This window comes from Lucilia sericata, unplaced genomic scaffold (genome assembly GCF_015586225.1).
Source record: "Lucilia sericata isolate MDLA Ls3-8-SP2 unplaced genomic scaffold, ASM1558622v1 Contig000000F_arrow, whole genome shotgun sequence".
Lineage (NCBI taxonomy): Eukaryota > Metazoa > Arthropoda > Insecta > Diptera > Calliphoridae > Lucilia > Lucilia sericata.
Window position 1 is genome coordinate 1455197 of NW_023994042.1, and position 10722 is coordinate 1465918.

Genomic DNA, 10722 nt, shown 5'->3' on the forward strand with positions numbered 1-10722 from the left:
CTTCAATAAATCGAAAAAGTTTTCTTAATGTACTAAAAAAAGTACCATAAATACAGTTTTCTCCCTTTTACACCCAAAAAGGACTGAATTTTAAAAAAGTACGAAACAGGTGTCTCATTATTTTGGGAGATGTATGCAAAATATTTATAAAAATTTGATTATGTTAATTAGTTCAAAAGTTATAAAGGGCCAAAAAAGGTACCAAAATCACCTTTTTACACATTTTTACCCCTTAAAAGTGCGAATTTAAAAAAAGTACCAGACACGCATCTGCTCGTTTTAAGAGTAGATACAGGTGCATTTAAAATTTTTCTTGTATCACTAATATTGTGTAAGATAACTAAGAAAACCTGTTTTTCCCGTTTTTTCCCCTTTTTACCCGTAAATGTACAAATTACCAAAAATTCCTCCTTAGTGGATCTATATAACCAAAAACACATCTACTGTCAAAATTTCATGATTCTAGGTTCCGCCGTTTGGGCTGTGCGATGATGAATCAGTCAGTCAGTCAGTAACGCTACTCTTTTATATATATATAGGTAGGTTGTTTTTGGACGCAAACTATTTTTCGGTAAGATTTTCTACGATTCGAATGTAGTTCAAGCATTGCTAAATTTGTGATCATATCTGTATTTAGGTGTGAACCACATAAATAAATACAATTTAATGGTATTTTTTATTATTGAACACTTTACGCTCTATTCTCATGCGGAAACATAAAACTCGACAGGTTTACAGCACATTGTGAATGTGTGTGAGTTTGAAACAAGTACGGTCATGTCTTAATCCGGGATCGAATCGCAAAAACCTCTAAATACTCAATATAATTGACAGACTACAAGAATTTGTAAATGATTCTTGTATTACTCTGTGTTCGTTTTCTTTAATAAATCAATCAAAATAATTCTACTCTATTTTAAAGGTATTCAAAAGTAGTTATTGACCAAGTGTTCATGCATAAACATTTCTATCTATTGTGGTCCATACAATTAACCACAAAGGGAAATTAAAAGTTTTGTTAGTGATCATGTTTGAAAAAAAAGAACAACTGTTTAAAATTAAGGTGGGTTTCACAATCAATTAAGGAAATCCATTTATTCATTTAGAACAATTTTATTACGGCCTTATGTGTATTTATTTGGTTCAATTAGATCAAAAGTTTTTACTGAAACACTTCATTATAAATGTACATATAATTAATCATTATTATCATTCGTATTTTATTTATTTCCATTGCAAATTTTTGTATTAATTAGGAAGTTAAAAAATATGTGTTTTTTTATCTTAATTACAAAAGAAAATATGTATTTTAAGCTGATTTCAGATTGAAGTTCAGCTTATTAACTGAAATAATTAAGCTACCGTGACTTGAACAATAAAAACGAGGGGAATACAAGAAAAATATAATAATGATACAATTTTGATAGAGTCAATTTGGAAATTTTAATAGTTTGGCAAATAATTTAATGGTTTTTCAATGAATTGGATTTTTTTTATAACAATGCGGAATTTCGAATTTCTTGGAATTTTATTAAATGTTAGAGTTATGACGTAAATATAGTAAAACCTTGTAGGGTTTTCACACAAGTATATCGCTCAAAACATCCTTCTATTACTCTGAATGTTTGGGAAAACACATATATTTTTATTGAATAAGTGAAAATTCCAAAAAGTGCTGTTTTTATTTTACTACCTAAACATCATTGAGTTTATTACTCTTAATATTGGAAATTAATTCATTTTCATATTCCATCAAAAACAAAATGAGAGGTTTTTCATGTCCGAATATTTTACGATATTATCGTAATATTTTGATACTTAATTATTACAATTGGATATTCTAATAACCTGGATTATTCGTACATGACGAAATTAAAAATATTATGAAGTTTTGATTTTCATATTTACTAAAGGTGGCTACAGATGGTTATTGGAGATTTTCCCATGGGGTGCACGCGGTGGCTGTGGTTTAAACCGTAAGGTCGGTAAAAGACTGATGGTAACGGTAAAGTAACCATCCTCTGTGACCGCACAGTCACAAATTAGTGACTGTGCGTTGGAAATGAGTAGGTATTTAGTGTATATCATACGAGATGCATGTAGGGGTATGCGGAACTTACCTACTCGTATACCTAGAGTGAGTCTGTCGGATGTTGTTCTCTACAAGTGTGTCGGATGAATGAGAAATGTGCTGGGTTGAATGGTGATATATGTAAATTATCTTATACAAGTGACACCATTGAATTTTCTTTCCTTGCGCAGGTATGTTAAGGGTTTACTCTGTTCATACCAGATTTCCCACAATAACAAGTCCTCGGCAAGTCCTGGTTCTGTTGCCGACTCACAGAGGCCCATCTGATGAAACGAAAATGATGTTTTGAATTTCGGAAGTTAAGCAACGAGGTAGCAAGGGACGGCAGGGAGTCTACCTACCACTGTGAAATAAGGCCTTTACCGCACTTCGATTTCTTGGAAATAATAGGTTCGTAGAGTTGAAATTTCTCATAAAACTGGCTGAAACCAACGATTTAGTTAGAACTTAAGCAAACAAAAAAGATGGGGGATGAGGTGGTATATCGATTTTGTCATTCCGTTTGTAACACATCGATGTATTGGTCATAGACTCACAAAAGTATATATATTCAGGGTCCTTATTAAATTCTAAGACGATCTAACCATGTCTGTCCATCCGTCTGTCTGTCTGTTAAAAGCACGACAGAGTCCGAACGGAATAAGCTATAGGTAAGGTTTGTTTGGTATTGAAAATGGGCAATACCAGTCCACGTTTTTGAATAGCCCCCATACAAGTAGACCCCCGAAAAACAGCTTTAATGGACGTATCTGTTTTAAAAGTACGAGTATAGCGATGAAATTCGACACAAATAAGATTCATATGAGCCAAAATCTTCCTACCAAATTTTATGAGGATCGGTCCATAATTGACCCTACCCTCATATAGTTAGTTAGTTAGTTAGTTTGAAAGGAGGATGTATATACATCAAATCCGAAGAAATACACCTAGGCCTCTATCGGGCCTGTTGTGCGCTCCTTAACCAGTGCCTCAGGTGGGAATCGAACCCACCACCTCCGGTCTACCAGACTAGAACACTAACCACTAACCTACCGGAGGCCACCCTCATATAAAGTCCCCTTCATAAACTGACTTTAAAGCTCATTACTGTCTTAAAAATATGAATATAGTGATGGAATTCGATAAACATAAGTTTCATGCGAGCCAATTCTCACTACCAAATTTTGTATGGATCGGTATATAATTGACCCTACCGCCCTATAAGGTCCCCTTCAGAAAATGACTTTAAAGCTTATTACTGTCTTAAAAATACGAGTATAGTGATGAAATTCGACACACATAAGCTTCAATGGAGCCAAAATCTCTATATCAAGTTTTATGTGGATTGGTCCATAGTTGACCCTATCCCCATATAAAAAATGACTTAAATGGTCATTACTGGCTTAAAACTACAAGTATAGCGATGCAATTCGATACACATAAGTTTCATGCGAGCCAAAATCTCTCTATCGAACTTTATGCAGATCGGTCCATAATTGACCCTACCCCCCATATAAGGTCCCCTTTAAAAAATACTTTAACGATCATTGCTGGCTTAAAAATAGCAGTATAGCAATGAAATTTGACATAAGTAAGTCTCTAGTAAGGCAACTTTTCAATTGCCTTTCATCGTGTTCAAAACTCTAAATCAAGTTTAGTATACAGAACTCAATTTAAAAGAACAAAGTTAAAAGAAAGCCTGGTTATTTTTTAAACAATTTCAAAATTTGTCACATCACGTGACATTACGTTTTTTTCAAGTTTCGAATTGTGGAATAAATGGTCAGTAATATGGCAATTATACATTAGACAGTTTTTTGTGTGTTTGTATTATCAGGATGGCGACATTTGAGTTAATATATCCAAGTTTATGGGTATATCAAATGTAGGCTTTGTATGGAAGCTATGCCTAATCATGGACCAATTTTTAAATATATTTGTTTAAACGATTTGTATGTCAAAATTATTTGTGTTGAATTTCAATGTGATATAAGCATTTTTAAAAGATTTATGTTAATTAATGTTAATTTTTATATTATTCTTACACGGGAATTATTTCAGTAAGAATGTTATTAAATAGTCAAAATATTTCTTCGATTTCAAAAACTTTGAACAATATCCATCCAAAATAAATCTATGCACTAATTCATTTTCAATAATATTGCAAATTTCATCATTGGAAATTTGTGTCACATCACGTCATGTCACGTCACACATAACGGCTTGTACAAAAAATTCTGGAAACAATTTTTATACCCACCATCAAAAAAGATGGGGGGTATATTGATTTTGTCATTCCGTGTGTAACACATCGAAATATTGTTCACAGACCCCATAAAGTATATATATTCTGGAACCTCGTAAGATTCTAAGACGATCTAGCTATGTCCGTCCGTCTGTCTGTTGTTGGCACTATAGCGTCCACAAAAAAAGAGATATTGAGATGAAATTTTCCCAAACTATTTTTTATTTATCAGAAATGTTTGGTATTGAAATGGGCAAAATCGGTCAACGATTTCACATAGCCCCTATACAAATGTACCCCCCGGAATATTGTATAAAGAGCTTCAAACATTCACAAATTCGTTGTTTATGAAGCAAAAGGCACAGAATTTCGAATAAGTCAGTTTTTTGACCGGTCCATAATTGGCCCTACCCCCCATATAAGGTCCCCTTTGAAAAATGACTATAATGCTGATTACTGGCTTAAAAATACGAACATAGCAATGAAATTTGACACACGTAGGTTTCATGCAAGCCAATATCTCTCCACCAAACTATATGTAGATCGGTCCGTAATTGATTATTGGCTTAAAAATACGAGTATAGTGAAGAAATTTGACATAAGTAAGTCAAAAATAAGGAGCCAAAACCTTTCCAGCTAATTTTATGTGGATCTGTCCATAATTGACCCTACTCCCTATATAAGGTCCCCTCCATAAGATGACATTAACGCTCATTACTGGCTTAAAAGGAAGAGTATAGCGATGAAATTTCACAGGAGTAAGTTTTATACGAGTCAAAATCTCTCTACCAAATTTTATGTTGATAGTCCATAATTAACCCCAAATTTTGTGGGGATCGGCCCATAATTGACCCTACCCTTCATTTAAGATCCCCATCAGAATATCAGTTAAACGCTCATTACTGGCGTAAATGAAATTCGACACTGATAAGTTCTATAGGAACCGAAATCTCTCTACCAATTTGTATGCGGATCAGTCCATTATAACCCCACCCCATATAAATTTCCCCTCAGAAAATAGTTAAACCCCCATTAATGGACCTCTTTAAAATATTACAATGATGTTCTCATTAATATCGATACATAATAATAAAATATTCAAAATATCAAAGTTTATTTATATGGCAGTGATTTGATGGTGGGTATATAAGATTCGGCATAGCCGAATATAACACTCTTACTTGTTTAGTTCTGAAAACTGAAAAACAATCAATAAATATTCTAAATTACAATAAATAAGTTTTTAGAAGTTACAAACATCAGCACAAAAGCATTAATTTTCAATAATATTGCAAATTTCATCATTGGAAATTTGTGTCACATCACGTCATTTCACGTCACACATAACGGCTTGTACAACAAATTCTGGAAACAATTTTTTAGTTCTGAAAACTGAAAAACAATCAATAAATATTCTAAATTACAATAAATAAGTTTTTAACCAAATAGCCTAATTTTTCATCTCTTTAAAACGTACGACCGTTACGTTCGTCACGATATGTCAATTTAAAACATTTCAGTATAATATCATTTATGGATCCAAAAATAAAAGATTTTTAATATAAAAATTAAAATACATCCTATTCGATCTTATTCTTGTGTCAAAAAATCATTTTTTTGATATATATCCCACTTGCAACACATTAAGTGACATAATAATCATAATAAAACAAGTAAGAATATATGTATGTGAGTTATTGGGTTATAATTTGGTTATTTTTAATAATACATCATTTAAGTTGTTTTTATCTTAATTCCGAAATATTTTAAACATTTTTTGACAGAAAAGGAAGATGGTTTATATGGTGGCATAGATAAATATAAATGTTTGTTGGATTTAGGTTTACATTAAAATTATTTATGCAGAATTTCAACAAATTATCTTGAAAATTACAACCGCACAAGGTTTACATGTACTCACAGATGGACGGACAGTTGTAAATAGTTTAACCGACTCAAATATTTTTAGAAGTTACAAACATCAGCACAAAAGCATAATACTCCCCTCATTATAGTGGTATAGGGTATAATAAAGGTTCATTGTTTTGGCAAGTGAAACATTCATATAAAAATATTAATATCAAGGTAGTTTTCGGGGGGAAGTGGGTTATGGACCTCACTCTCTCAGATACTGATTTTTGATAATTAAATGACTTTCTATAGGAGACATTTTATGGGAACTAGGTTCAATTATGTAACAATCCTTATGAAATTTTGTACATAAAAACTATTTAATGTTTAATGTTTAATTTCATCACTACTTGTATTTGAAGCCAGTAATAAACGGTTAATATATTTTTGAATGGGACTTTATATGGGGACTGGGGTAAAACGATTTAGGCTCTATCATATAAAAATTAGCAATTATCAAAAAAATTGTGCAGATTGAACAATTTACCACTACAAAATATTTTAGATATACATATGTACATTTTTATGGAAATTGGTACATATACTTAAGTTCGTCATACCGTTTGTAACATATAGACATTTCCAATGAAAATTCTGATGAATGAAAGTATAGTCGGACCTACATAAGTTGTTAGGATATACATACGTCTGTCTATCCACATTTCTGTTGAAAACTATTTTCTGAATGACCCAGATAAATTTAAGATCCATTTCTTTTATATTTCTATCTATGTTTCATATATCCAACTAGAAACAGAAAACTTAACATGAATGTAGTGTAGTGTTATAAAAGAAACAGTAATAGATGTCTGTGCCAAAATGAGCCTGAGAAATTTTAACAAATTATCGAACGATGTCCGTTGTATTTAAATTAATAATGTTAAACTTACCCTGATTTTTTCAGCAAGCCGTCGTCAACATTAATACATTGAATGCTAATGAAGGGAAACAAATTCGATCGATCTATAAAAAGTGTAACTTTTGTTTTATTTTTTTTGATGAATATTATATTTACTTTTATTTCGTTTTTGTAACACTTTTTTTGTATTTATTTTAATTTCAATTACAATTCAAATTAATTGAAGTGGATTTGGCTTGATTTTTAACAGCTTTTTTGATCTAAATAAAAATATATGGACAATTTAACATACGAACAACACTTGCTTAAGAAATTTAACAATTTTTATATTTTTCCTCTTTCTATTTTAGTTGTTATTTTATTTCTTTTTTTTACTTATTTTTTTTTTTTTTTTTGGAAATTTAAAGCAAGAGGGAAATGTGACAAAATTTTAATTTATCATTTGCTGCGGATCTAAACGAGCCCAAATGTGGATTGATTTAAAATCTAAACACGTTATTTTTCGAAAACAGTAACAGCTCTCACAATTATAAACCAAATCACTATGTCACACCGAAAAAAACCCAACAGAAATATACAAAATTTTGTATTTTATTTTGTTCGATTCAATTTTTGATTGTTGAAACACTCGTTTACTCGTTTATCAAACGTTGTGTGTTTTGTTTACGTTTTCTTACGTTATGTGGCGACGTTACGATGTTTAATTTCAAATATTTTTTGGTTTCGTATTTGGTTTGGAAACAACGTTGTTTGTTAGCGCAGTACAATGCTTACCGTGCCGATCTTCAAATAAAACTGAATGTATTGGCCAATTGTTTGAGACATGTTTTCGTGTTTCCACTAATACTTTTTTTCATTTTTGTTATTGCTCACTTTATACTCTATGAATAGATCGAAAACTCTAAAATTGAGCACACACACACACAAACGGATGTATAGACAAATAAAATACATACTACTCATAGATACTTAAATGGATGGCACTGTTGCCAACTTTTTTCCCAAAAATATCGCTAAAGTCGACTGAAAAATAGCTAGAAAATAGCTAAATTCAAGACATTTTGAAAAATTTAGCGATAAATCGTCAATATAATATTTATTATATGATTCTGAAAAGAAATAGCTAAAAAAACTAGCTAAATTTTTCAGATTTTTTATATTATTCTAAAAAGTCAGCGATTTATCGCTAAAATCTATATACATACGTAGGAATGGGATAGTGATACAAACACATCTTATAACAAACACATAAGAGAATCTTTTTTTATGTTAAATATTTTCACTTTGGGTTAGGAAAAATGTCAAGTTGAGGTTAATTTCGATATGCGACCCTATACAGATTGCTTTAGAAATGTTGTAAAGATAAATTGAATTTCGAAATGCTGGCCTTTATGGATCGATCCTTTATTTTCGGCATATTTATTTATTTTTCCATTACAATACAATTACAAATTATATTCTAACCTAATTTACCGAGCAGGGTGACGATAACCATACGACCGTTGTAGTGTAGCAGACCAGGATCTCTGCTGAGAATCGAACCCACAACCCCCAGACTGACAGGCTAGCACACTACCAACTAGCCTACCGGGGCACCCAAGATTATTATACACTCCTTTTGTGGGAAGTTTATCTGCGATATCGATATGCGGCCCTATACGCCTTAGAAATGTTGTAAATTTTTAGGACTTTATGGACCGATCCTTTCATCACTTATTTCCAATGTTCACTAATTTTTAGAATTATGGTAAATTTTATTATCATATCACTCATTTACTAAAAGACTAGAATAATTAAATATTCGTTTTTTAATTGAGTACAACAAAATATACCCCTTTTAAAGTTTTTCGTATAACTTTACCTGTACGCACAAATATTTACTCCTAATTATGTTCTTCAGAACATTCAAAATAAGTATAATACACACAGCTAAAACTCAAATAACTTACATTGAATGCATATTTTTATATACATACATATATGTAAATATCGTCATTCGTAACTTTTAAGCGATATTATCAAAATATAAATGAATAAAAAATGCCTTAAGATCTAAAGAAAAATCGCTAGATTTCCCGCTAATAGCTAAATCATATTTTTCCCCGCAAAATGGGATTAAAAATCGCTAGATTTGACGAGAAAATAGCTAAATTGGCAACAGTGATGGATGGATTATTTGGTCGAGAGACAAGTACAAGGCGCAACGTATTAGCAATAATATTTTAAATAGACGTTTCATACTGGTTTGGAGAATCAGTGGCACATGTGCTGGGAGTCAGCCAGAGGGCAAACCCGCTTAAAAGTCTATTTTTTATTTAAGCGAGAGCGCATTGGAGAGTGAGCGAGTTCAAAAATTTGAATTTTTGATGTTCGAAATGCCGGTTTTTATTACTTAGTCAGCTGTTTTATTTATTCTTTTATGATTCGATTGTTAGAAAATATTTATATATTAATTTACTTTAGCTTTATTTTAATCTCGGAGCCAAATTTTTTATAACTTGTTGTTTTAAGCAAAAAACGTCTGTTTTCCTTATCTAGTATTGTATTTGTAAATATTATTGATTCCTTAACTTGATCTAAATTTCAATATTTTTTATAGACATTTTTTTAACTAAAAATAAAACTTGCTGATAAATAAATTCTAAATTTATAATATCTTTAAGTTATGAACTTACAACTGAAAATATCAAGGTGAAAGACAATCTGTTTCTAAGGAGAATATACTTAACTATCAAAAAATAAAACCTGAAATTTAACTCAATATTTTCTAGCTTACAAAATTTAATAAAAAATGTTATCAAATTTATCTTTGAGATAAATGTTTTATTATAAAACTTAAAACAGAAAGTGTGCCTCATTATCAAAGAACATCGACACTCATCGATACCAAACACTCCTACCCTTCAGAGCTATGATAACGGACATTTTATGGACGGAAATAGAAGATGTCGACTTGGATAATCGTAATATTAGCCGCCTTAGCGATGCTATTCAAGTGTACACTCAGGGTTCTGATTAAACTTTTGTTGTGGGATGTAATTAAAGACCAATACCTAAATATCATTCTAGACGGAAAAAGTCATAAAAATATGATGTATGCTGGCTAGGAAAAATAAAAGACCAATTTCAACAATTTCCAACAGCCTTCGTCAATGAATCCAGTGTAGAATATATGACAAATTTTAACAAATTATATGGACAATTGCGAGCTGTAGCGTGCACACAAGGTTTACACGGTCACAAAGACGGATATAGCTTAATCGAATCAGAAAGTGATTCTAAACCGATTGGTATACTTAAGGACAAATATTTGTGAGTGTTACAAACATCAGTACATTGTGCTATTTTTTGGATATATAGTAGTATATTAGACGTAATTAAGAGATAAAAGGGCCAAATCGGAAGGTCCGTTTGTATGGGGGCTAGGGCAGAAATTGAGCCGATCTTTATAAAACTTATTGCGGGAATTATATTTATATAAAACTTATTTGAGCCAAATTTCACGTGATACTAGTGGTTATAAGTGAATTATGGACATTCAAGTCATTTTCTGAAGGGGACTTTGTATAGGAGCTAGGGCCAAATGAGGTCCGATCATTACGAAAATCGACAGTGTTAGTTATAATTATATCAAAC

General features: G+C 31.3%; 1 protein-coding gene across 2 annotated transcripts in view; it reads right to left on the minus strand.

Moving 5' to 3' along the window:
- Positions 1-7883, minus strand: part of LOC119609369 (protein spaetzle 5) — a 45858-nt gene extending 37975 nt beyond the window's left edge. The window contains exons 1-2 of one of the 2 annotated variants that reach the window (XM_037964235.1): positions 7764-7883; positions 7118-7346 (exon numbers count right to left, since the gene is read on the minus strand). The gene's annotated coding sequence lies outside the window, so the exon portion shown is untranslated. Of the gene's footprint in view, positions 1-7117 lie in introns of both variants that reach the window. The other variant, XM_037964154.1, reaches the window with a different exon arrangement.
- Positions 7884-10722: the final 2839 nt, after the last annotated feature.